Here is a 26,623-nt window from a genome sequence, read left to right as displayed (position 1 = left end):
AAAACAGATCCCATTGACTTGAACGGGTGCTGGCATACGCGCGTATCACATTGAAAGCAATAGGTAAAAAAGCCTCCCATTGATTTCAATGGGTAGCACCCGTATGCCGGCACCCATTCAAGTCAATGGGATCTGTTTTTTACGCCGCTCACTCCTGAATGAGTTTTACGTTCAGAATGGGCAAGCGTTTACTCTGTGTGCAGGCTCCCAAAGGGAGGCTTTTTTTTTCAGCACTGAAATTCCAAACCAAATTCCTCATCATTTTCCTCCGTGTGAATGGACCCTCAGAGTAAACACCTCATTCTAGTTTTGCTCAAAGCTGTGCTTTGATTCCATTGTGGGAAAAGCGCATTAGAAATGTTTGTTGTTGTCATAGTTTGGGGTTTTTGTTCTACGTTCCGGCAGTTTCATTCTATGTGAACAAATACTGCTGTGAAACTCATATTTTGACCACACAGTAGTCTCCCACAAATACAGAGTAAAAAAATAAGCAATATCACTAGCAATGAACAATGTGTGTTTCCTTCACTTTCCTTTTTGCTGGACATAGCTACATGAGTGTCATGGAATTAGCAGATTTTAACAACATAATATCACAAAGTGAAGTGCTGTTAATCCTATTCGTGTCTATGTACGGCCCACAGTGTTTCTCTCATGAATTGCAGCCTTTCAAGGATTTTCGCATCATGCTATGATATTATATTGAATTGGTTTAAGTCTTCAAACTTATATAAGAGCGAAGTTTGGGGTACATACATCTGTAAATAAGCCGCGTATAGAAAGTCAGCAGAAATTATGGTACATAAACATATAAATATATATCAATGCATCCGAAAAGTACAAATTGTACATCTTCACTCTTGCAACCAGTTTTTAGTCTTCATAGGACAAAGGGTTTTGGAATGGATGTACATATCATAATTGAACCTGATAGCTGGCCTATATATTTCTAGACTGGCACGATTTTAGTTGAAATAACAATAATCCACTAAAAAGATAATAGGGAATTTTCATTGTTCCACACAATTATGTGCTTAGAATGCCTGAACAATATCTGCCAGGAGAAGGAAAAAGCTGAGCTTGCACACAATCTGTTAGAAGTGTTTACTGAAGGACAAGCAGGCTATGCAAGCATTAGAGGCTTGATGTGTAGCTGGAGTAAAATAGTGATGAGTGAGTTAATATGCATTCATGTACAAGAGGAAGTTCTGTAAAAATGTCATATCTGAAGAACAAGAAGAACTTGGAGTTCCCTTTCAAGCTTTACAGACAATGCGAGAAATATTTAGCATATAACATAACTGGCTAAAATTATTCATTTATTCCTGAAATCATTGTGAGCCTCACCGTCTGGTACAAGGTAGCACCATTAATGTCCATAAAGGTCTGAGAATTCATGTGCAGGGACCTAATAGAAAGGTAATTTTCCCATTTCTGCTCAGTCAATATTGTGCAATGCTCTGTCCTTACACAGTATGAGCCGCGGGGGATGCAATAGGAGAACAGCCAAATAATCATTGTTCTAGAATTGGAACTCTTACTTTAGTCAATAGCTGCACATGCTAATACTAAGAATTCTTGTCAGGTATAATTCTTACAATGTTGTCCTCACATGTTTACAGATCAACAATAAGGTAATAAATATAGTAAATTAAAACAGAGTTATAAAATACAGACTCATGTTTGTAAAAGAGCAACTTCCTTGTACAGTCTGCAATAAACATTTGATTTAGGGGGAGTTCACACTTGCGCCCGGTGTCTGCCCTGTGCCTCTCTGCCGGGTTTCCGTCCTCAGCCCTGAGAAACTGGACAGGGGACGGCATCCCGGCAGTCAGCTTTAAAGCCCATTCATTTGTCTGCCTTCGGCCTCTCTGCGGGAAAGGTTTTTTTATGGCTGGACATAATGTTGGACATGCAGGACTTTGTGTCTGGCCAAAAAAAACGGTTTCCCTTCGGAGAGGCTGGTGGGTACCTTTAAAAACCTATTCAAATGAATGAGCTTTAAAGCTGACTGCCGGGAAGCCGTCCCCTGTCCAGTTTCTCGGGGCTGAGGACAGAAACCTGGCAGTGAGGCACAGGATAGACACTGGTGCAAGTATGAATGCCCACTGGAGTACAGCATGGTGATCATATACCTACATGTATAGATTGATGAGGTAGAGATAGATACATATGATCTCTCATCTTGAGTAAAGTTGCTGTAATACTTTACATAGAACATCGGCTCAGGTTAGTCCATAATGCATGCAGCAGTCATGTTGAGCTCTCTGCCTACATCTCTGGTCTTATTTCAGTAAACCAGCCAACTCAAGTTCTTTCCTCAGTCTCCAACTTTTATTGTCCTATATCAAACCCTCTCATTTCTGTCTACTGGACTTCTCCCGTGCTCTACCATTTTGTGGAACCCATTGCTCTAAGCCATTAGACTTGTTTCCAGCATTCCCAGTTTTATGCATGTCTCTACAAGTAAGAATATATCACATTGTTCATTTCAGCTACATCCACTGTCTATGGATCACATGCAGCTTGACCTACCCTCGTCATGGTTTTTTGCATTTGCTATTGGTACGGTGACTGATTCATTCAACCTTCTTTATATTTTCTAATACCAATACAAGGGGCTGGTTCCTTGGACAAAATTAGCACCATATATCTATTATGTCACTACCAATCCATTTAGATTAGGTATAACAGCCCATTAAAGGGAGTCTGTCAGCACAAAATTGAGATATAAACGAATCACAGTACCTTGTGGATCCATTCACACAGAGGAAATGGTGAGGAATTTGGTGAGGAATTTTCCACGCTGAAAAAAAAGCCTTCCATTGTTTTCAATGGATTCTGCTACCTTTTTTTCCACTTTTTTTTTTCACTTCTATTGCTTTCCTCAGACGGAAAACGCCTGAAGAAAGGTCATGTCGCTAGTGGTCTCCATAGACCACCATTATATGGAGGCAAATTTTGAGGCGAAATCCGCTGTCAAAATCCGCCTCCATGCCCCCGTGTCAGCACAGTTTACTAAGATGTACTTTATATTCTGACTGCTGCTCCATTCTTGTAAAAATGTTATTCCTATACAAATGAGCAGAAAAGAGCTTTAGGGACGTTGATTTCCATCAGTGAGCTTTAGGCCTGGTTCACATCTGCGTTCGTTATTCCGTTCGGGGAATCTGCTTGGGGACCACTCGAATGGAATACCAAACGCATTAAAAAGCGGTGAGCAATGAAACGCATGACCCCACAGGGGACAGCTTGCCGGTGGTCACCTTTAAAAACCTATTCAAATGAATGGATTTTAAAGCTCACCGTTGGCAAGCCGTTAACTGTCCAGTTTTCCCGGGGTTTACAACAAAAACCCTGGGGCGGACAGTGGCGGTAGTGTGAACCCAGCCTTAGAGAACCTGAGGGTGCACACCTGATGTTAAGACAGATGGAAAAACCAGGAAGAAGAAGACTGGAGAGAATGTGCTGCAAATAAGTAATGTACTGAAATGAGAGCCACTCTTCCACCAGTTAGCAGATGACTCGCAGCCATCTCTATCTACACCCAGTATCAGAAGGGTATCGGTTCTCCACTGACTCTTGTGTCCTTTCCGCATGAAAAGATTTGGAATTAAACCTTCATAGTGTGTTTGTCTACACTGTAAACTGTATAAACTAAATCTGAAATACAACGTGTACAAAAGGAAAAAAGGTCTTTATGCCTCTGTGCAAGGTACTTCATTTTCTAGCGGTCTGACCTTTAAAGAGTAATAGTAAACACACATGGAGAAAGGTGAATATGAGAAGTAATAATTCTGAGGCCACAGTCATAAGGGTAGTTCAGACATAGCAGGCATACATTTTATTACTGTCGCTAATGAGAAGCAGTAATAAATGTAACGCTGATCATTAGATTTTCCTAGCTCTTCATATGTCATTATGCCCGGATAGATTTAGAATTCCAGGTTGTCTTTAGAAACAAGTCGAAAACGTGTTCTAAAAAAGACTTTCTATAAGCCTGCATTAAATTCTGCAGCTTGGCATATTTTTCCTATTTCCATACTGAAGAGAGTCTCTTATCTGTGACTCAACACTTTCTCAACATGCAAAGCACAAGGATGTAAGGAAATTCACAAAAAATGTAATTTCCATTCTGAATGTTTCCAATTTGCAAGTTGAGTGGGAAGAGGTATTTTAGGTGAGTCTATATTTTTTGTCATCTTAACATCCAGTCTTAGTGAACATAGAAATGTCCTTGTTAGGTCAAGGTGGCCACTACATCATTCAGACAAGGAGATGTAGAACAGCCACTTCTGTAACCCATGAATCAATAAAACCATTTACCATTCTGAACCTAAATCAAGGCCGCTTTGGTGGTTCTCCTTTATAATGCTAGCAAAGAAAGAAAGGTTATTGAACTAAAATGAGATAGAAAACTCAATCATTAAGGAAGAATGACAAATAGCTAACCAATGACACTCAGTACACAATGCATACATAACCACAGCTATACAGTTCTTGAAAGTTTCAGCATTAGATACAACTGGGAGAAAAGGCAACTCTGCTAGCCTCTGCAACAATCCTATGGTTGAAATAAGTTTGGATTATTTTTATTTTAATTGCATTTTGTTTAATTTTCCTTTTCATTACTATGATGATTTATATCATTATATTTGGCATTCCAGCTATAAGGGATTGTGAGGTGTAGTCAGTGGTGTAAATACCGGGGTAGCAGAGGAAGCGGCTACCACAGGGCCTGGGACCTTAGGGGGCCTGGTGGGCCCCTGATTTTTTTTTTTTTTTTTTAATAGGCCGTTATCTGCTGGTTTAACACCAACTGGTAATGGGCACTATTTACTTACCAACATCTCGCTCCTGCTCACGGTCACCAGCACTCCCCATTCTGATGAGGTGGAGGTGGCTGTGAGCAGGAGTCAGGATCTTTAAGTAAGATCATGGACCCGCGAACCCCACAAACATTGCTATCATTATACTCTAAGGGTGGGTTGGTGGGCGCTTGTCAGCGGAAGGGGGTTGGGTGGTTGCCGGGGGGGGGTGGCGGTTGCCAGGGAGGGCCCCATATCAAATGTTTGCCTGGGGGCACAGACATTCCTAGTTATGCCACTGGGTGTAGTACTATACATGTGTGCAAGTCAATCTGCTTTATTAAAGGTTTCCTTTAGGCTAAGGCCCCATGTTGCGTAAAAGCAGCTTTTTTTTATAAATTTTGCGACTTTTTTTTTTTATTTTTTAAATCAAAGCCAAGAGCGAATACCAAAGGAAGAATTGATTCATAAACCATGCCATGAGATACATTATTATGTAATACAACAGATGAGTGTTATTACGTTACACTATAAAGTATACACTAGAAGATTTTTGTTGTTGATCAGTCATTTATGCATTATATGTGCACCTAGAATTGGTAACTAATGAATATATAGAGATGTTGTATTGAGTTGACATACCCCACCAAACCAAACACTAACCACACCATGTTATGGCAATAACAAGTTCTATGTGAGTGTCACGCCTGCTTATTACACCTGATGTATAGATAGCACAGTTTGCTCTGAAGATGTTTTTGTTGAGTCACTGACACCTCATTCAATAGTCATTCAATAATACCTCATTCAGTAATACACAATGCACTCTGAAAAACAGGATACACAAGAGTGTCACAATTTTTACGAATGGGTTTCTCTGTAGGACTTGGAGTGCTGGTAGGTGCAATACCAGGAAACTGTCATTTGTGTGTGAATCACCAGCCAGAGGAAGACAGCCTTGCCAGCACTTACATACAGTCAATTTAGGAGCTTTGTTTCAGGACAGGAACGGAAATTGCCACCTGTTTTTATAAATGAACACATACAGTACGAGGTCAGCATTAAAGTTTAGACTACTTTATGTACTGTATTTCACAGCTCTGTTATTAAAAATGAGGATGCCAAAGACATGTGCAATGTGAATAGAATAAAAACGCCTTAAATAGTCTATGAATCACAGCATAAATATGGTATAGAGCAGGATCCTACATTGCAGACATGTTCTGTGGTCATATTTTCAGCCCTGTGTTCTTATATTGAGAAACGTTTAAGGGGAAACTTTCTATGGATAGGCTCAACATTATGTTTAAGATAGGGACATAGGCTATATGGTTTACAATATATGTATAAACTTCATGTCCAGAATTGCTTGATCATCATGCTATAGCAAACCCATAGTCATGCCTCCTCTTGCCATTTTCTGGTATCCCCCAGTCTCACTACCGCTTTGGATCTTGACTTCTGACCATTCAGCTACAATAGCATTCAGTGTAAGGGTAGTTAACCCTTTCACATAGAAACACCTCCAATATCACAAATATGGCCATGAAAAAACATCACCCAGTACATCACGGAAAAAGCTCAAGCCAACACACAATCAAATTTGTTAAAAATGTGTAAATATTTATTAAATATTTTGGCAAATAATTGCCACTTAAAAATCAATAATATACAGCAGGGCAGATGGATTTAGCCAAAAACACAAACAAATAGACACATAGAATAAATAGCATAAGGCGTTATGCTGAATCCCATAAATATAAGTTTAAGTAAATTCAATGTAAATATATGGAATAACAGAACTCTGTTATACTAGCAGTAGAGTATTATTGATATATGACAACATTCAGAATATGTCACCCATAATATAGATATACGATATAATATCAGTGCATCATTAGTAACGATGGGAGACACATCAGAATCTTGTTACACAGAATTGAACATGAAAATGTAAGGCAGCTATAAAAATAATAGTCCCATTGACAAAAGTATAGCACCCATAAGATTATGCATAAGTATGCCCAATCACTTTCAACCTAAGTGTAACATCCTGCTGCAGAGCCTGAAAAAATTCCAATATAAGGGCCCCTTCACACGGAGTAAACGCGCCGCGCATTGTGGCGCGTTTACGGTGCGTGTACGCCGCGTTTTTTTACGGTGTGCGATTACGCCGCGTTAACGCCGCGTTTACGCGGCGTTAACGCGGCGTAATCGCGCACCGTAAAAAAACGCGGCGTACACGTGCCGTAAACGCGCCACAATGCGCGGCGCGTTTACTCCGTGTGAAGGGGCCCTTATGGTGACTATGTTAATTACCTGATGTCATGTTGAAAAGTTTAGAGGTCAGCTAAACGCCCAAAGACAATGTACTGATAGGTAGAAGGACCACCCCTACGCGTTTCGCCACAAGAACTGGCTTCCTCAGGAGTTAACCCTTTCTCTGCTAGTCCCATTTTCAAATACTTTTGAAACACACATACACTAAAAAAATCATATTATACCCCATTTTCACAAGCTAGGTTTAACAATGCCACAACCCTTCATACACAAACTATGGAAAGTTGTGTTCCAGTCAAGTTGGGACAACAAGAACTGTTGTCATAAAGCTGGATGTATACAATTATATGACTTGCCATTATACGCTGTAGCCTTTAGATCTGATTTTTCTGGATGAGGCCAGCACAGGCCATTCTACCATTCTTTACAATTAGCACATATAACATTTTGGCCATCCTTCTGACCCATTATCTGACAGTAAAGTATGATTATTCCTGACAATAGATTCTCTTAAAAACCTTCATATACATTAAAGTGGTATTTAACATGTTTTTGGGGAAAGCATAAGCATCCTAATCTTCCAATAATGTATAACTTGCATGTGGTCAACATTACGCTACCCTAGAGTTGCACTCTTCATTACATATTAGATACATCACTTTCATAGCAATTTCACAGTAGAGCTACATTTTAGACTATATGAGAAAATAACATAAACAGTAAAAAAAAGATATTAAACAATACAATTAAAAGCGAGACTTGATTAGGTTCAGTTAAAGAGAGGCAGCACCAATGGGAGATATGTGATAATTCAGTATTTCCTCCTGCTATAGATTCTTATCAGCAAACTGCACATCTTCTGTATGTGAAGTCTGCATCTGATTATACTCCTTTATCTAAAGCAAGTTCAGCACAAAGGAGAAAGAGAAATCAAACACACATAAAAGGCATACAAATGCTAGACATTCAAATGCTAGGAAACTACCAGTTATTGCCATCATATTCCATTCTGGCCTGGAGATAGGCCTAGTCATACTGGATACATCCGCAGCATATGCAGCCCCTACTATAGAAAATATAGGTCACTCCCAGAATAGAACATGCATATTCACACAGTCATATTTTCACTGTTTTATATCTGTATATTTCACACTGATAACTGGATGCCACCAGAGTTAAGATGGAATGATATCCAAATGATTTCTAGCGGAAACTGAGTTCATTCTGGCAAGAACTATGCTAATATAATACAGATTCCTGTGACTTGTATTGCCACGTGTTTGTGAATAATGCTAGCCATACACATTAGATAGCTGTCAGCTGGATACTTATTTGATCACATAGCATTGTATATATTGCATAGCCAGTATGCAGTATACAGATAATATTCCGTTAACCAATTCATGACCAGCCCTTTTTCCCAGGTTCAGGATTGGACATATTTTTCGGGATTTTGGATATATGAACTTTTGAAAGCTATACATTTTTTTGTTTAGTTTATTCAAACAATGGTGGCATCTTTATTTCGGTGATACATAGGCTTTATTTTTATGTTATTTTTATTTTTGCGTGTTTTTTATAATTAAATCTGGGAAAGCGTAAACAAAATAGGAGGAGAATGTGTCTGTTTTTTTCATATTTTTTACATTTTCTTTTTTTGTAGCAAAGTGCTGTTAAATTTTTAAACTGTTTTCCCTCTTCATTATGGAAATTTTTATATAGGTGACAAATATTGTTCTGTCAATGGGACAAAGCTAGAATCAGGGATTTGGTCATGGTATTTACTTTATTTTTAAATGTTACTTTATTTTTTAACTTTTTATTTGTGTCTTTACTTATTTATTTATTTTATTCATTGGTCTCCCATAAATTGGGGCAGTTATTTTTTGCCTACAATCGGGGCTGATACATTAGCGCCAGTTACATGTGAAATGCAGTTTCTTAACCTGAGCTGCAGAACTAATCTGGTTCCCCGGCAGATCACTTGAGTGTCTGGTCAGAAAGGGAGCTGCATCATGGTGATTCACATAGTTTACACACATGTATCCACACATTATACAGCAGTCGGAAAAGTAGGGGCGGTAAAAAAAAGTCTCTGCCTTCTCTCTGGGTCATTGCTTAACTCCGCAATCTCTGCATCTCTCTTGGATGTCCAGCTGTTCTAACAGCTGGCTTATTGCTTACCTCTGCAAGGACGTACAGATACCCATTATTTAAAAGGCCCATATAGGCCCACATACTGCAATACCAGCAAACAGCATGCACACTGAAAGTGACCCAGACCTTTTAAAGGGTATGTTCACACTTGATGCAGAAATTTCTGTGCCTAAGCCATATAAATCTACAATGAGACCTCTTTGGCACAACCATCCAAAATTGAATTGAAAAATGGTATTCTATGGGGTTGTCATATCAAAAAGTATGGCCAATATGCATAATACATTGTGAAAGTGAACATCTGTCACAAGAAGTCTGTTCTGGATAATGAGGGGGGGGTCTTCTGGAGTGGTTTCACTGTATCTAAATGAGATTTGTGACAACCCATACACACATTGCAGAAAGAGGCTCATTCAGATATATTAAACTGTAACAAAGCTACAGTATGTCGGCATAACCCGATACATAACACAAGTAATTGTAGGTGACTTAATTATACTTTTGTGCTCCAGGCCATGTTCATGAACCTTCCACTTACTTATGTGCAGATGATAATAAGACTGTGTTCTGGTTAATTAGACAAAACTCCAAGGCGTCTTCACAGTAATGAAGCATTAAAAGCAGACTTGAGGCCCTTTCACATGATCATATTAGGAAGGAGAAATACAGTCCATGTATAGGAGGCCAGTTCAGAGGACCAAAATTATGCCAGGAAATATGGACTTGAATATGGTTGTGTACGCCACATTACAATTACTCAAATCTAGAAAACAAATCTTACTTAGCATTACTCTTCTTGTCCTAATCATATCTGTTCCAGGGAAAGCTGGGCTGTAGGCAGCTAATATGGCTGCAACATTATATACTATGGTCATAAAGAGAACCATAATATCACTAGGCAGCTTTGCCATTCATGATTGTGGGAAAGTTGAGTGATGTAGGAGTTTATGAAATAACTATATTGGTTGTTATCCAAGTTTTCCAAAAATATTTGAAGGGGTTGTCATATGAAAACCTCCTAATTTGAAAGGAATCTGATGCAGGTCTAGTTTCTCTAAGAACTGGCAATCATTGGTAGTGAAAATTTACCAATTTACAAAAAAAAAGTTTTTTCAGAAAAGGCACCACTGACCATTGTCCGCAGCTGAATATTTCACCAACGTGTGACTGACACACGGTGTACAGAAATTGATGGGACTGTTTTAAAGGGCAGATTTCCAGCAGATTTTCACCCTGTGTCTCCCCAGGCATAATGTGACAATTCTGCCGCACACTGTGACTCATTTCATTAGAATCTATTGTCTCTGCGCCCCCTCTTTTGGGTAAATGGTTTGGGAGGAAAATGAAGTGTTAATATTTCTATAGTCATTTTAGCTGAAACATTTTCCATATGTTAAAAAAATGACACTTTTCTATCTAAATCCTTATCATTTGTCATGCTTTCCAAGGAAATGTCTCAAGATCAGTAAGAGCCTAAATGATTTCAGGATTTAGAAGAGATTAGCCCAGCTTCCCCGGGATGACAGAACGTAATGTACTACAGGGCTGCACACACCAGTGTATTGTTTAATGGGGCTCTGTGTTATTATGACAGGCCTTGCACAGTAGTGGCTTGCCATATCTGGGGGATTATGTCAAGCACTGTTTACGAAGATGCAGTCTTAAGAAATGCTCTACATTTTATGCAACATCTATTCTTCAGGTTTATATTATTGCTGTGATGAGAATGATTTCTGGAAGAACATATGGAAGGAAGACATCTAAGGTAAAGGTCTGTCACATTACTGAACTCTATATCTCTATGAGAATTATAGCCTAGATTTACATATAGAGGAGTGTATAGGATTTATTCCACCTGAAGCAAAGATTCCGGCAGTTGCCTCTAATTCACAAAGAATATCGTTTTTCAATACACTTGTGTGAATAATGACCAACCAAACAGTAGCAAAGGCTGCAAGAAGAAGCCAAACCATGTTAGGGAAGTTCAACTCCGGAAAAGATATTAGTTTATGATATGTGTATGCAAGAAGTGCAGATGTAGCTGAGCTGAATTTGTCAAATTAGAGCTGTATCATATTGCCATTCAGATATGTCAAAGGTAAGTTAACTCACTAGGTGTATTTACAGTCCAGCAGTGTGAAAAACCACAAGCAGCACTTCATTTACTTATGGATAAAATATTCTATGTAGTGAATAAGGTGGTTTTTAGGTTCTGTAGTATTAATATTTGTTCAGCTAAATTCAGCCTGACCCTGTCATCTTTTTAGCAAAAGCACCAGAGTCCAACATTTTAGCCCTATGAATCTTGTGGATTTTCCCATTTTTACACCACTTTTCTGGTACTCTTCTCAGCAACTAATAACTGCCAACTCCTTCATTCAGTATTTCGATGGTATTTTGGTAACTGCCTGGTAGTATTATTTAGACCCTTTACAGCAATGTTATTTCTAGATTGTATAATTGTATTATTTGGGCATTATATGGACTGTTCCTATTGAGTAACATGCTGTTATATTATTACCTGCAACAATTCAAAAAACATGCCAATAGGTTATTTGGCTTATTGTGAAACTCGTCCTAGTATTGGGCTGTGGGAGTGATATATAATACAGTAAGTAGTGTAGCAATGTATTGCTACTTTTCTAAAAAAAAATATATAACTATAACTATAAGTTAATATATAAGGTTATATAAGTTAATATATTTTAGGACTTGCAATACAAAGATATATGTGGTTATGTTAGTGTGGACTTAGCATAAGCAATTGCTACCTTTGCAGGGATGCAGAAGCTCTATTTGCGTTCAGGAAAGGGTTAAACTGCTGGAGGTGCAGAGATGCCAGTCGTAGCCAGGTCCTATTGCCATTGTATCACATAAAACACTAGTATTATAAATGGTACATCATATGTGGGGGTTGTAGATTTTGCATTTTTTTGGACAAAAGCTTTAACTAATGTCCCTATGCCATAAAGGCACTTTTAGTGCAGTGTTGATATACAAGTACATATCATTGTAACTTCACACTGATATAATTATGTTACACAGGACTATCCTATTTTTGTTCCTTATTTTGCACCCTTAGGCTGGGGCCACACGGGCTGGAAACGCTGCGATTTTTCCGCAGCAGAAACATTGCAGGAGAAATTGCGGCATTTTACAGTATTGCAAAGTGGATGGGATTCATGCGAATCCCATGCCCTCTTTGTGGAAAAAAACGTTGCGGTTTTTGAAAATCGCAGCATGTCAATTATATCTACAGAAACGCCGGTGGCTTTCCCATAGATATAATTGTAACAGAAAGTCCGTGGAGGAAAACTCTGTGAACTTTCTGTTCAAAGCCCTGCAGGAAGAACCACAATGCGTTCACACTGCGGCTCTTCCTGCAGCGCTTTATTGCTGCGTTTCCGGCACGTGGGACCTTAGCCTTAGGCTAGGTTCACACAGAGTTTTTTGGAACGGAATTTGACATGGAGGCCACCTCAGATTCCGATCCAAAAAAGGCCAGCCGCGACTGGATGCCGATGCAGGCCCAAATGAAAGGGCCCAAATGAATGGGCCTAGTAAGGAGGAAAGTGTCGCGAGGCGGACGTCCGAGGCTGAATGAGCCATAAAATCTGCCTGAAGAAAGGGAAGGTCGCTTCTTTTTTTGTTCCCGCTCGCGGAAAAAGGAAATGACCGTCTCCCATTGATTTCAATGGAAGGCGGCTTTTTGAGCTGGATTCTGACGCTGATTCCGCGTCAAAATCCAGCCCAAAAAAACCCTTGTGAACCCGGCCTTAAAATGGGATGTCCCTATGCATATCATCAATTGAAGACATCTGCAGACTATGTCAGGTCCAGGTATAACTTTAGCACCAGGGTTGAACATTCTCAAGCTATATTTCTATGAGGGTCTGGGATTTTTATATGGCTTTGTATACAATACCACATGATTATAGTAAAATCAAGTAAGCAGAAGATTGTCCAGTTGACTTTTTCCTGTTCTTTTTCACTTTAATATTATAAAATAACTTGATATGAATTAAGATTTGAACTACTGTATATAAATTTTATATGAAAAAGAATATAGAAGTGTAAAGTAGTGGCAGTGCAGTCTAGCATCCCAGCTATAATCCAGACATGGTAATGCGTTCCGAACCTCCCATTGAGCACAACACAGTGAGCTCTTCAGGGTCAGAACATCAGGGGACACAAGTGTAGTAGTAGAATTCTCTAATAATTGATTCTGCTTGTTATATCGCACTACTTCCAGTGAATCCTGTTTCGCTTACTATGTTAATTGTATCATAGTCTGCTTTATGCTAAAATGCTGAAGATCATATATGTTCTTTTTAATGGAAGCATGGCAATTTTGTACAATATATTATGTCCTTGATCAAAATAAACAGCAGGGAGGCAGAATCAAAGCAACACAGCGCACGTGCAGAGGACACAAAGAGCTGAAAAAATAGAAAACTCTACATAGTGTAAAATAGGAAGAAACTGTCAAATGAATGGTCTCAAAACTGGGCCACAACTATTGTACAAAGTCATTTTCACTGCTTGGTCATAGAAAGCTAGAAAAGTACTGTAGTTAAAATCTAATGAACTATGGAGATAAATAACCAAAATGCATTTAATATAGAAAAACAAACAGAACTATTTATTTATTATCAATGATGATTGATGGCATGCTTGTAATGGATCAGGGCGGGTTCACATCTGCGCCCGATCTCCATTTTGCAGGTTTCCGTTTCCTGCCCGAGAAACTGGACAGGAGACGGAAACTGGCAGGCAGTTTTCAAACCCATTCATTTGAATGAGTTTGCAAATTTTCCACCCGTTGGCGCCCGTGTCTTCTGCTCTCCGTGGTGAAACCATTTTTTTTTTAAACCTGACACAAAGTCGGACATGCAGGACTTTGTGTCCGGTTAACAAAAAAAAACGGTTTAGCCGCAGAAAGCAGAAGACACTCACGGGCGCTCACCAGCGGACCCTGAATGCCGGGTTTCCGTCTTCTGCCGACAGAAAATGGAAACCCACAAAGTGGAGTTCGGGCGCTGGTGTGAACCCGCCCTCACACGACTTTTATCACAGAAACCACAACAATGATCCTTTCTATGTTTTCAGATGTTGTCAGTTATGCCACACCATGGCTCATAGACCAGATGTACCCTCTCTGCATTCTGTGTGCTGACATGGACCATGTTTGCCTGGCAGAGTTTTACTTTGCTTATCTCAGAAACAGCTACATGACACTATTTGGCGATTGGCTCTTTACTTGTATGTTCCCTATTAGTGAAGCAGTGCAGGACCAAGAAGAATATACATTAGTTTCCAACCATCCATAGTGGCACAAAAATTTTCAACATTTTGTGATTTTCTACCCCTCTTGCCACTATTTATTTTAAGTGGGTGGGGCACAGATGAGAGTCATGGCCAGCCAGTTTGGGTCCATTCACACTGAGTTTTTTGGTGCTGAATCCGTGTCAGAATCCAAGTGGAAAAAAGCCTCCCATTGACTTCAATGGGTTCCTTTCCCATTGAAGTCAATGGAAGGCTTTTTTTCCACATGGATTCTGATGCGTATTCAGCGCCAAAAAAAACTCTGTGTGAATGGACTCTTTGACAGATTTACTATTATTTACCCCAGAAACTGGGATAAATTATAAGACAAATACATGTCAGCTCATAACTGCCGACTCCGTTCAAGCTCTATGTTGTATCCCATGAACATAACCATATATACATTGTAAAAAAAAAAAAAAATACAGTGGTTTGCAAAAGTATTCATACCCCTAGAACTTTTCACATTTTGTCACCTTACAACCACAAACATAAATGTATTCTATTGATATTTTAAGTGATTGACCAACACATAGTAGCAGATTGAGAAATGGAACAGAAATGATGCATGGTTTTCTAAATTTTACGCAAATAAAAATCTGAAATGTGTAACGTGCAAAAGTATTCAGCCCCCTATATCAATACTTTGTAGAGCCGCCTTTCATTTCAATTACTTCTACAAGTCTTTTGGGGTCTGTCTCTACCAGGTTTGTGCAAGTAGACACTGAGACTTTTGCCCATTCTTCTTTGCAGCCAGATTGGATGGAGAGCGTCTGTGAACAGCAACGTTCATTTCTTGTCACAGATGCTCAATGGGATTTAGGTCTGGACTTTGACTGGCCACTGTAATTAAAACTTTTGCAGAGTTTTAAAGATTTTCTGTAATCATCTTAGTGGTGACAGTGAGAAAATGGTGCCCTCTGCTTAGAAAGCTGTTTCATGCTCCATTTCAACGGGTGTTATATACTGTGACATTACAGCTGCACATACATGAGCAGGTGATAGCAGCAGACAGCTGGGGGTCAGAGATCCCACACTTCTGGTGATTGCTGATGCAGCTGCATTCTATGAAGATGTCGTACAGTTAGGAAAAGCCATTCACATTTGTACCAAATTGTCCCTACAGTTAAAGAGAGCAGATACAATTCTTACAATGTTGCCAAACCTGTTTTTAATGAAAGTTGCGTCTTCGCATAATTAAAGAGTTTGTGATTTTCTTTTCTTTCTTACTGAAGTGAAAAAGCAAAAAGTAAAAAGAAAAAATCCAGCAAATAATAATAATGAAATAATGAAACACACCTTAAATAGCATGTTTTTCAACACTATAGTGTACTGGAACTTTTATAGGTTCCTTTCATAAGTATACAACATTATTTATCCGCAAAGTTATATACAATGGAGGAGCATTGAGCTATCAACTCCACCATTCAAGCTTCAGCTGATGATGTCTGTGGCAAGGAGGCACAATGTGCTGGAGCGTTTTTAGAATAAAACATGGGGGACATTTATCAAGACCAGCATTATCTACGCCAGTCTTGATATTCCCTGCGCTGTCAGAGGATGAGGCACACACCTTGTCATAAATTAAAGACATCCTCTAATAGTCCATGTGTCTAGAATGAAATCTACACCATCATGAGATGGCATAGAGTAGAGTCATCATTTATGCTAGAAAGCTCATGTAAATGAGAATGAATCTGCCGAAACTGATGGGACAGCCGACACCACGCCCATGCCATACACCCTTATTGGAAGGTGGCCAGGTGGATGTAAAATTGCTATTTGCACTTGGGATAGTGTTAACTATATCTGTAAAGTGCTGTGGAGTATGATGATGCTATATAAGTAAGTCAAATAATAATAATGTAGGAGGTTGAAACATTTCCTCCAATATTTTTCTGCATTGAGAGACTTGGTCACCTCTTTGAGTTGCCCAAACCACTGCCGAGAGGAAACCTGTTATATGGAACAGGCAATGCAATCCCCAGACATAATGTTATAAAGCAGAAAGAGCTGATAAGACTAATATATAGTTTTGTAGGAAAAAATTCTGTGTCACTTCTCATTTATACACTAAAATCTCTACCCTTTTATGCTGAAAAGTCAAGTTGACGATCCTTTTGGTGACAGACGGGTAAATCTGTATGAATAGTCATGGAGGGTAGACTGTCACTGATACGTCTGCCTCCTTTACTTCTCAACATAAAAAAGAGCAGAGAATTAATGGAAAAATTACAGGTTATACTGGATCTTTTCCTACAAAATTATATATAACTCTGCTCAGCTCCTTCTGCTCTATAACATGCTGCCTGTAATATGGACTGTATTTTTCATGTGACAGGTTCTCTCTAAACAAGATAGTAAATAGAGAATGATGGGAATAAAAAAGTATAGCTATGATGAGTTTATTGAAAAGTTTTTAACACTTTACCATTCAACACTTTAATACATCCTTATCCTTAGTTGTATATATATCTCTGGAAAAACTACTCGAGACTGAGGCGACATGTTGAGGAAAAGCTGCATTTTTGTTGCAGATTTTGCTGTGTTTTTTTATCCAAAGCATTTCCTCTATATCCCCCCATTATTTTTGAAGATGCTCCTGTCTTTGGCTTGAAAATAGCAAGATCTGCAACAAAAACACATCTTTTGGCCTCAGCCAAATCAGAGGAAACCTGTTTCAGAATGGAGTCTCCGCTCCAAGCTCCAAACAGCTTCTATTCAGATTATTCTGTTGTATAGAGGAGGGCCCTGAGAAGGACCTTCCCCTCCACAATATCCATATACCTTAAAAGGCCATATGAACAACCAATTTATGGTTCAGATTTTATTGGAGGATACATCAGGGAAATACAATAAGCACAGTTAGGCAAAGATCTGGAATGACCATAAGCATACATGAATATGCCACACTATGTTTCATATATGTGCTACAAACAAAGCAAAGAACAAAAAAAAAACAAAAAGAACCATTGCACTCAACAAAGCACATCAGATATATCTGTAACCAGAAGTTAACAAGAGAAGATAAGAGGAAAAAGGAAAAGAGAAAAAAGATTGGGGGGAAAGAGAGGAAGAAGATGAGGCAATGAGTGTTGGGGAGACGAAAGTAAGGAAGGGTATTCGGATAGGGTGTAGAGCAAGTGCGTGTTCACCCTGAAATCTGCTATCCAGTCATTCATAGCAATTGAAAATCTGAAGGAGTTCCAGGGCCTCCACATTTTACAGCATTTATCCCATTCATCCTTGTCCCGAGCCACCAGATCCAATCTGTACATGATATGATGCCAGGTCAGGGCAAGCTGGAATATCCAGAGTCTAGGGATGATTTGGCATGTGGCTAGGATGAAATGGCATAGAAGGCCCTTCTTTCACTTAGAGAAGGAACCCAGCAACATGGATAGCAGGGCTTGTTCAGGAGTAAGGGTCATATTAGGCCAGAGTTCAGAGGTATGAGATGTCCTTCCATAGGGTTGTCATGTGTAACATGGATCCCTTGACCACCAACAAGCTGCGGACACCTGGGGAAGAGGCAAAGCAACTTGACCGGGGTGTGGTACCAATGAGTCTGGATTTTGTAGTTGACTTCATGAAGTTGACAGGAGATAGTTGAACAACCAATTTAAATATAATTTTTTTTTTTCATTTAATTTGATATGATAAAATGATAAACTAAAACATAATAATTATAACATGAAAAGGTTACATAACTAATAAAGCCACAACAATCTAGCCTGTCTCCTATACATCCATTCATAATACTGTACGGGACATTTGGTGGTAACAGCTAATATGTAATTTTTCAGCAGACAATGAATACTCACAATTGGTGCTGATTATGAGCAGCCACAAAACAAATTTTCATCCTCTAGCTGTTTCCTCTTTTTTTTTCTTTTCCATTACAAATGTTCTCTGAAAACCATTTTGGAAAGGTTTCGAGCATTTAGCAGCTTCTAAGGAAACAGCTGAGGCTACCTATATTCCTAAAAGGAGGATTAATAACCTTTATAATCAAGCAGATTTTACCATAGCAGCAGAAAATTACTAAAGAAATCCAATAAACCAGGATTAGACCGCAGGACACTAACCTCCTGTAGAATCTGTCCTTTAAAATATGCTAACTGAACATTTTTCCTTTGGCAATTTTCCCATATGTTAATATAGGCCCAATGGCACTGGCTCTGGTATTGTAATATTTCATCTTGCTGTATGAGACAGCATGGGCCATTTAAAGAGCCCTGTACATGTCTTTAATCAAATCTTTTATGATTCCCATTACACGTGGAGAATGACTTGTTCGTTCATCCTGGGAAACATGTATGGCACTGTGAAATAAAATCTATTAAATTAAGGAAAATCAATGAGGTTGCTCTTGTATGGGAGGATCAGACATGGTCATGGATCCTACGGTATAGAAAGATCTAAGGCCGATTACATGCCAAAAGCAGTTCAAATGATATCAATTTACAGCTCTCTGTTGTTTCCCTTTAAAGAGTCTACGGCACAGACGTCCTTTCATCTCCAGTGCTCAATTAATATTCCGCATTGATAGCAGTTAATACATTTATTTTTCCTAAACATTACTGCACTCAGTCTGCTGGAAAGAATGAGGTTCTCCATTCTTTTCTGTGCCCGGGCACAGGATGAATAATGGAGCCAATATTCCACAAAGCTTCGGTTTATGAAGCATTTCTCCTTTAAATAGTAAAAAAAATCCCTAGTGAAAAAAAAAAACTTCCCTGTACACTTACCATAGCAATTCTTCTCTATCCTTGCTGCTCACTGTTACATGACTCATTGTCTCTGTTACATAAATTGTATTCAGTAGTATCTGTTCCTTGGAAAGTTGGGTGGCAAGCAAATTGACTTTTCAATATAATGTTTTCTAAGTGATACAGGAGCTGGGAATACATTACTACATATAGACATTATTATTATTATTATTATTATTATTATTATTATTATTATTATTATTATTATTTTATATAGCACCATTAATTCCATGGTGCTTTACATTTGCCTTTCAGGATATTGAGAAGGCTGGGTGACAGGTGCAGTGAAGATGCACATGTATATTTTGACCCCCTAGTCCCCAGTGTACAATCTGTTATGATACCCTATCGATCATGGAATCTACATTACAAAGTATGGCCAAAACAATTCAAAATGCAGTTTCCTCCCAAATAAAAATGGTTTTCAAATGGATTGTTAATGGCTGTATGGTTTTGCATTTAAAACTGTTGCATTGCAGTTTACCTGCAAAATCACTTGGCTATTTAAGAGGTATTCCCATTTGGGACATTTATGGCATATCCACAGGTTAACCATGGACAGTCAGCCAAACTGGGAGGCACGATTATACTCGAAAGTCCCACAGACGTGAATGGGGAGAGGCACACATGCACAACCACTCTGGACTCAGTGACACAAGGGTGGGCAGACTTCTGTTCTTCTGATGTTAGGTCAGAACTGTGATCTATAGATAGAGCTTGTCTGCGGTGCTTACAGTGAGTCTGAGACACGCCTCCTGTCTCCTTATTGGTTCATGACGCTGATCTCTCCCGCCCTCTGCAGCTCTGCCTTTGCAGATTGGCTGCTTTCTATGAACATGTCTATCTCGGGCTCACCAGGAAGTCGGTGCACGGAAAGTGTCTTTATATGAGGGGGAGTCAAAAAAATGATATTTTAATCAATGAAAGTTGATGAAAATAAATTCTGCAGCCATGTGCGGACAGTTTCTTATCTTATCCTTGTATTATAACAAGAACAGAATGGTTATATAGTTAAGATTACCCTGGTAATAGGGTCACAGAGAAGTGGCAACAAGTTTTCTCATCATGTATTGACTATCAACAATGACCTGCGGCCAAACCTTTATTTACTCTCTACAAGGTTTGTCAAGCAGGACAACATCTAAGAGAAACATAGAAATAGTAATATCAGCAAGAGGCTATATATATATATATATATATATATATATATATATATATATAGTATATGTCTTATTCTGACATGGTGACTAATGTTACTATGGCAACACACAACAAGAATGGCTTTTATCAACACTTACACGCCACATTTTACAGCAATGCACGTATGAAGTAGAACATGTGAGGCAGGGGCTGAGGGGGCGGAAGAGGTTGTGAAGGTGTAAAGAGCATCTTAATGTTATATATTCATTTATCCACCATACATTGTATCCTTATGTTACTGTAGTCCATACAGGGACATGAGCAGCTGTACAAGAACAGCTAGGTAGTTAGCCATCTTTTGGATACTAGTTGCCCGGTTGGTTATAGGTGAGGTCTCGCTCGACTGATTATTAAAAGTCTTATATACGGTAATATTACATATTACTGGAAGAAACCTACACAAACATGAGGAGAACATATAGGGAGAGTTTTCCGAAGACTGGCCTTATCAAAACCAGTCTTCTTCACTCCATCACCTCATATATGATGCGCCCTGCACCAGGCCGTGCGTCTGCAGGGAATTCTATACATCTCATAGATGGCATAGATTACGGCATTATTTATGGCAGATTTGTGGTGTACATGGCATGGTAAATTTCCCCCATTATCTGGCGTTTTACAGCATCTTACACTATTTTCTGTTGATATAACACAAACATATACAGCCAGTGTGTTCTGCTGACAAAACCTAGAAATGTCACAAGTCCCCCAAGCCATTCTTTGTTGTAAAAGGAGATATTTGATAAAATAAAGGTAACTCAGTAACAGGGATAGCTTGAAGCTCCTCAGCCCCATTGCAAAATACGTAACAGGGCCACAATTTACCATTTGCTATGTGCAATACTACTGTTGAGGGGTCTTTGGGCCTCTTTAGCCTCCAGGGCCCAGTAGCAGCTGCTACCTTTGCACTCCCTATAGCTACGCTCTGGCAGTCAGTAAGTTGCAGAAGATTTTATGGAATTTAAGCGTTCTGTGATTTCATTCTTATTTCCTATTTATGGCAAATAGCTTATCGACTGTACAGTTTTGTATGTTGTATTGTAGCTTCTTATCCAGTAGGCATAAACCATTTAACATACAAGACATTGGCTTTGAGTGTCCTAGTACAGTAGCTTAGTATTTGGGGAGGAGGGAGATCTTAATAAAGCACCATGTATGTCTATGCATTGCTGCTAGTCAGTGAAAGCATACTATACTTCCACCACTGTCAGGCTGACAATGTAGAGAAGGATAATGCCAGCTGATATACACTTAAGTGGCTTTAAATCCCAAGTAAACATAAAGAGTGAAGAGTTTCCTTAAGTCATTGCCTTGTCACACCTTTCTTACAGTATGTGCCTCTTTACAAGGAATTTCTCTGAAGCATTTCTGGGTGAAGGATTACAGACTAAGTGTTATATGAGTATAATGTTACGTAACTAGCTGACAAGGCTCACTGAAAAAAGCTTTACAACCAGTTTTCTGTGTCGTTCTCTCCATTACAATGATATGAATCACAGCTTGTGGCTACTGAGTACTTCTCCACCTGTATATAACAAGCAGCGACATATACAGACTTCTAAGCATAATGTTCAGTAAATTTCTCCCACTGACCAGCATCTCCCTAAGACTGACTTCCAAGAGAGGGCAGTCAACATTTCTGGGGCTGTTATAGAAATTGGAAAATATACTACTGTAGTGTGAACCCAAACTGTAGGATTGATACTTATATAATGCATTAAAAAATGTACTTCTTCACATATGGATAGGTAGCCTGTATAATATTTTAAAGGGGGTATCCATTTTCTAACAATGATGTCCCATCCTTAGGATAGGTCGTAGATCTGCAGGGGTCTGACACCTGGGACCCCATAAATCAGCTGCTCTGGGTCATGTTTACATGGCCCATAGACTTAAATTGAGAAGAGTTGCAATATCTAAAGCTACTTTGTATCTAAAGTCACTAATGTTTACATGGCCCATAGACTTAAATTGAGAAGAGTTGCAATATCTAAAGCTACTTTGTATCTAAAGTCACTACATGTTGAACGCCAAGTGAGCAGCACCTGTAAGCCGCACTTACCTGGAGTAGTTTATTTTTGGGGTCTCTGATATCAGGCCCTCGCTTTTCTAATATTGTTGACCTATCCAAATGATAGGCCATCAATACTAGGAAATGTATAACCCCTTTAAGTGATGTTTGCTTTATTCTGTTTTCTTTACTGTTAGGGTTGTTTAGGGTACATATAGTTGAGCAATTACAAATGTTTGCTGGACATTAATTCCCATCTGCCAGGGTATAACAATTAATGACATTCCAGCCCACCTGACATACAGCACACAGCATTTCTGCCAAGCAGACAATTCATTCTGAGAGACAGATGACCTTAAAGGGTTTTCCAGGGAAAGAAAATACGATACAAATCACAAAGAAGTGAATAACCCACTAGAAGTTAAGAAAGATGAAATTCACCATGTTCAAAGACCAAGATCAGCAAATTCAAGCAAAAACTTAAAATCTAAAACTTAACTTTTAATCATATAAGAACATGAAAGTACCATGATACAAAGAAATGAGATATAAAATCAGATGTGTGACCAGGCCCGATCATCCTAAGAAGGAATACAGGTAAGTGAGGTCAGATTAATCTGCCCAAAGTCGTCTATCCACCAACCATGCTTAAAAATAGAAATAACAGTCTTTCCCTTGTTCCCATCAGTCAAACAGGTGGCGTCGCAATGAAACAACTCGGTCAGCTTAATCCAGTAATCCTCTAAAAGGGGTATGCCTCTGTAATGCCCTACACCTGTACCCTAGTTGACAAAAATGTGACAGCAAAGACAGAACCAATTCTGCACTCTACTAACGCCCCACTAATTCCTACACATTTCGTCCTGTAGTCACTAGGACTCATCAGGGGATTTCCAACATTGTAAGGTGTCCTGGTTACCCGTTCAGGTAAGTGCCAGGATCAATTACCATACAGTGGTGGACTGCTGTTACTTGTGAGTAGTGTCAATGTGACAAATAGTATGCTCACCCCTGTGTGACTGAATGGAACCAGGGTAAGTCTCTTACTTTTATTGTCCTGTTGGTGGATATACAGTTTTGGGCAGGTTAGTGCTATCACACTTGCCTGTATCTCAATAGCTTGGTATGATCAGGCCTGGTCACATGTCTGATTTTATATTTCTTGTCTTTGTATCATAATTCTTTTTTTATGCATATTGGATCAAAAGTTTGCATTTGCTGAACCTGGGTGGAAAAATATGAAAGAAACTGATCACCAGGGATTGAAAAAACAAATAATAATTCTACACACCTCCACCAATCCCGCACCACTCCATTCTGGGTGGTATCTCACGACAATGGAAATGCAACCTTTGTCAATCACTGGTCACAGCGGTGACCGACCTCGGCCAGACACTGCCTGAGAAGGTATGTTCAAACATTGCCTGAGTGTCAAGACATCACACAAGAAGCAGAAAGGAGCTGGCAAGGACTAGAGTCAGTGGAGGTGAGTGCTATTACTCATGTCCTGTTGCACAGTATAATAGAATTTATTTTCCCAGGAAAAAATTAGACATTTGAATACAATAGTTGTGCCATACGTTTTTCAGTGGGAACTGTATCTCAAAAGCATATATGTAAATAAGCCCTTAGCAGCTGGACATTAGCAAAAGTCTTTGGTTAAAATCAGAGTTCTGATTTTCCTATAGTAGGTTGATAAGACTGGAGTCACCAGTGTAGGCATCTGTGTAGGGTGACACTGAAAGTAGAGACACCTGCTATTGTCTATAGTCCATCAGACACTGACGGTGTGGCGGACAATGCATTATACATGCAAACATTGCCTGCACATAGTTACTTTATATAACATACATGTTATGCTAAATACATGTTATAAGGCATCTGCGACTAAGGAGTCGGGTTTATTACTTGAGTTTCCCACTTGTAAATGATTTTATATCTGTATATGCAATATGTATCAGTAAGTTTCCGGTGCAACAGGGGGCTATAGCAGAAAGTGAAAAAGGACAGAATACCCATCACCACAAAGGAAAGGTACCAGGCAAGTACTACATAAATAAAATACAAGGCAAACATTGGACTAAAGTATGTCTTAGGATAAAACATATCAAAAACCCTCTTCTACATCTACTTGCCACACAAGAAGTATTAGGCTGAAGCCCCACGTTCAACAAACACAATGCTATTTTGTTGCTGATTTTGCTGAGTGTTTCAGAGCCAAAGACAGCAGAGTTGAGCAGAAAGTGAAAATATTAGTACTTCCTCCATATTTACTATTCCTTTTGTAGCCATTCTAGGCTTTGGCTCAAAGAAATGCGGCAAAATCTGCAACAAAAAAAGCTGCGTTTCCGCAACGTGCGGCCTCAGACTTAATCACATTCAAGTACCCTGTACAGAACAATTTACAGCCAACCAACCGAAATCACCTCACTATGTAATGAAAACATGTAGTGGAAAGTTGTAGTAAAGAAACAAGAAACATAAGGTGGAGACAGATCACATAGAAGCAGTTTGCCAAAGATCACTTTGCAGAGAGTTACTTCTCCTTAACCAAATGCTATTTGACTGACGTGTATTCTTTAAAGAAGTTCTTCAGCAGTTGCAGTGCGTATTATACGGTACAGTGAAAAAATTGAAGGCGCTTTATATCCACCAATGGTAAACAGGCTTTTTCTACAAAAGAGGTTTTGGATTATAAGGAGTAATGTATCCCCTGCCTTAAAATGACTAAAAATATTAGAAATCTCAGCACAATTCTCCAACCTAAGTCATAGATGATCTTGGCGACTTCTGATTTTCTTAGAATTTACAGTATGGGTTCATGATCCCATATATTGAATTATATCTACAAAAATAAGTAGCAAATGTCTTTACTTCACTTCTTAGTTCACAGTATTAGTCTAGATCCTTCTACGTAACCACAGCAGTTCTACGTTTCTTAAAATGACACCAGTTCATTGCTATCTGGAGAGTACATGTAGGAAGAGAATAGCCTTACAAATCTAGACATCATCATTATAATAGAATGCAACATCACAACATTTCAGAACTTTCCTGACATCCTTTTGGGACATTACAAGAAAGACAATTTCTTCTCTACCAACATATTCTCATATTTTGAGGAAAATGACAGGATGAATCACCATGAAAACCCATGTACGCCTTTATGGTAAAACAATGAAGCATGAAACAAACAATGATTATTATTCCAGTGAATAACAAAAAGCTAAAATATCAAAATAAATCTGCAAAATAATTCATAAAAGACAATGACTTGAGAATAAAAGTTGCCATTGTGCTTGAACGCCTTGTCCGTCGCTTGGTACTGTGCAGACTAGAACACATGTCAAAGTTTGCACAAGGTATATAAATATTTGGAGGGGGGGGAGCTCTCCAAAGAATGACAGCTCCGCCATACCATGACCAGGTTCCTATAGCTATTAGGCAATGAGAGTACATTTAATGTAATGATCTGTGACTAAGCTTAGGAGTGTGCATGTTAAATATAGAAGTTATTACTAGGCATCATTTATGCTGTGTCTAACTAGTAATACTTGTATGGTCAGTATATTTGTAACCTCGTAGTCTTTAGGACTGATTTGTGGATGACATATAGAGAACAAGTGTATGTACTAAGGTTTGGAGGCATCCAATGACTATAGCAGAGCCCCTAAGGATGGCTGACAGCTCTAGTGTGTCACTTACTTTTCTGTCAGATCCCACACATAGCTTAAACAAGCAGAACAAAGCAATTTGTTCAGTCTAATTCCCCAATTGGCAAAGCGTGCCAGAGCCCATGAAATGAGGAAGCCAGCAATATTTACTCTACACAACAACCTCATGGTCAAGTCGTTGTGTGCAAGGACTGCAGTTTTTTTCCGGGATCTCTGCAGCCTTCTCCTGCTCACATGCTGCAGTACAGGCACAAACACACTCAGCTGGGATCACACTGCACATGACAGCACAGAGGATCAGCTATGGCACTGCAGACCATGCCACTGACAACATCCACCTGCCCAATCATCACCATTATCCCCAGCACTGGTGACCCTGCATCACCCCGAGCAGGC

General features: G+C 39.1%; 1 protein-coding gene across 2 annotated transcripts in view; it reads right to left on the bottom strand.

The window, feature by feature from the left end:
• CCSER1 (coiled-coil serine rich protein 1) overlaps positions 1–26,623 on the bottom strand; it is a 646,501-nt gene that overhangs the window by 619,422 nt on the left and 456 nt on the right. The gene's annotated exons all lie outside the window — the stretch shown is intronic.

Source organism: Leptodactylus fuscus, chromosome 1, assembly GCF_031893055.1.
Source record: "Leptodactylus fuscus isolate aLepFus1 chromosome 1, aLepFus1.hap2, whole genome shotgun sequence".
NCBI lineage: Eukaryota > Metazoa > Chordata > Amphibia > Anura > Leptodactylidae > Leptodactylus > Leptodactylus fuscus.
This window is presented reverse-complemented; position numbering and strand designations above follow the sequence as displayed.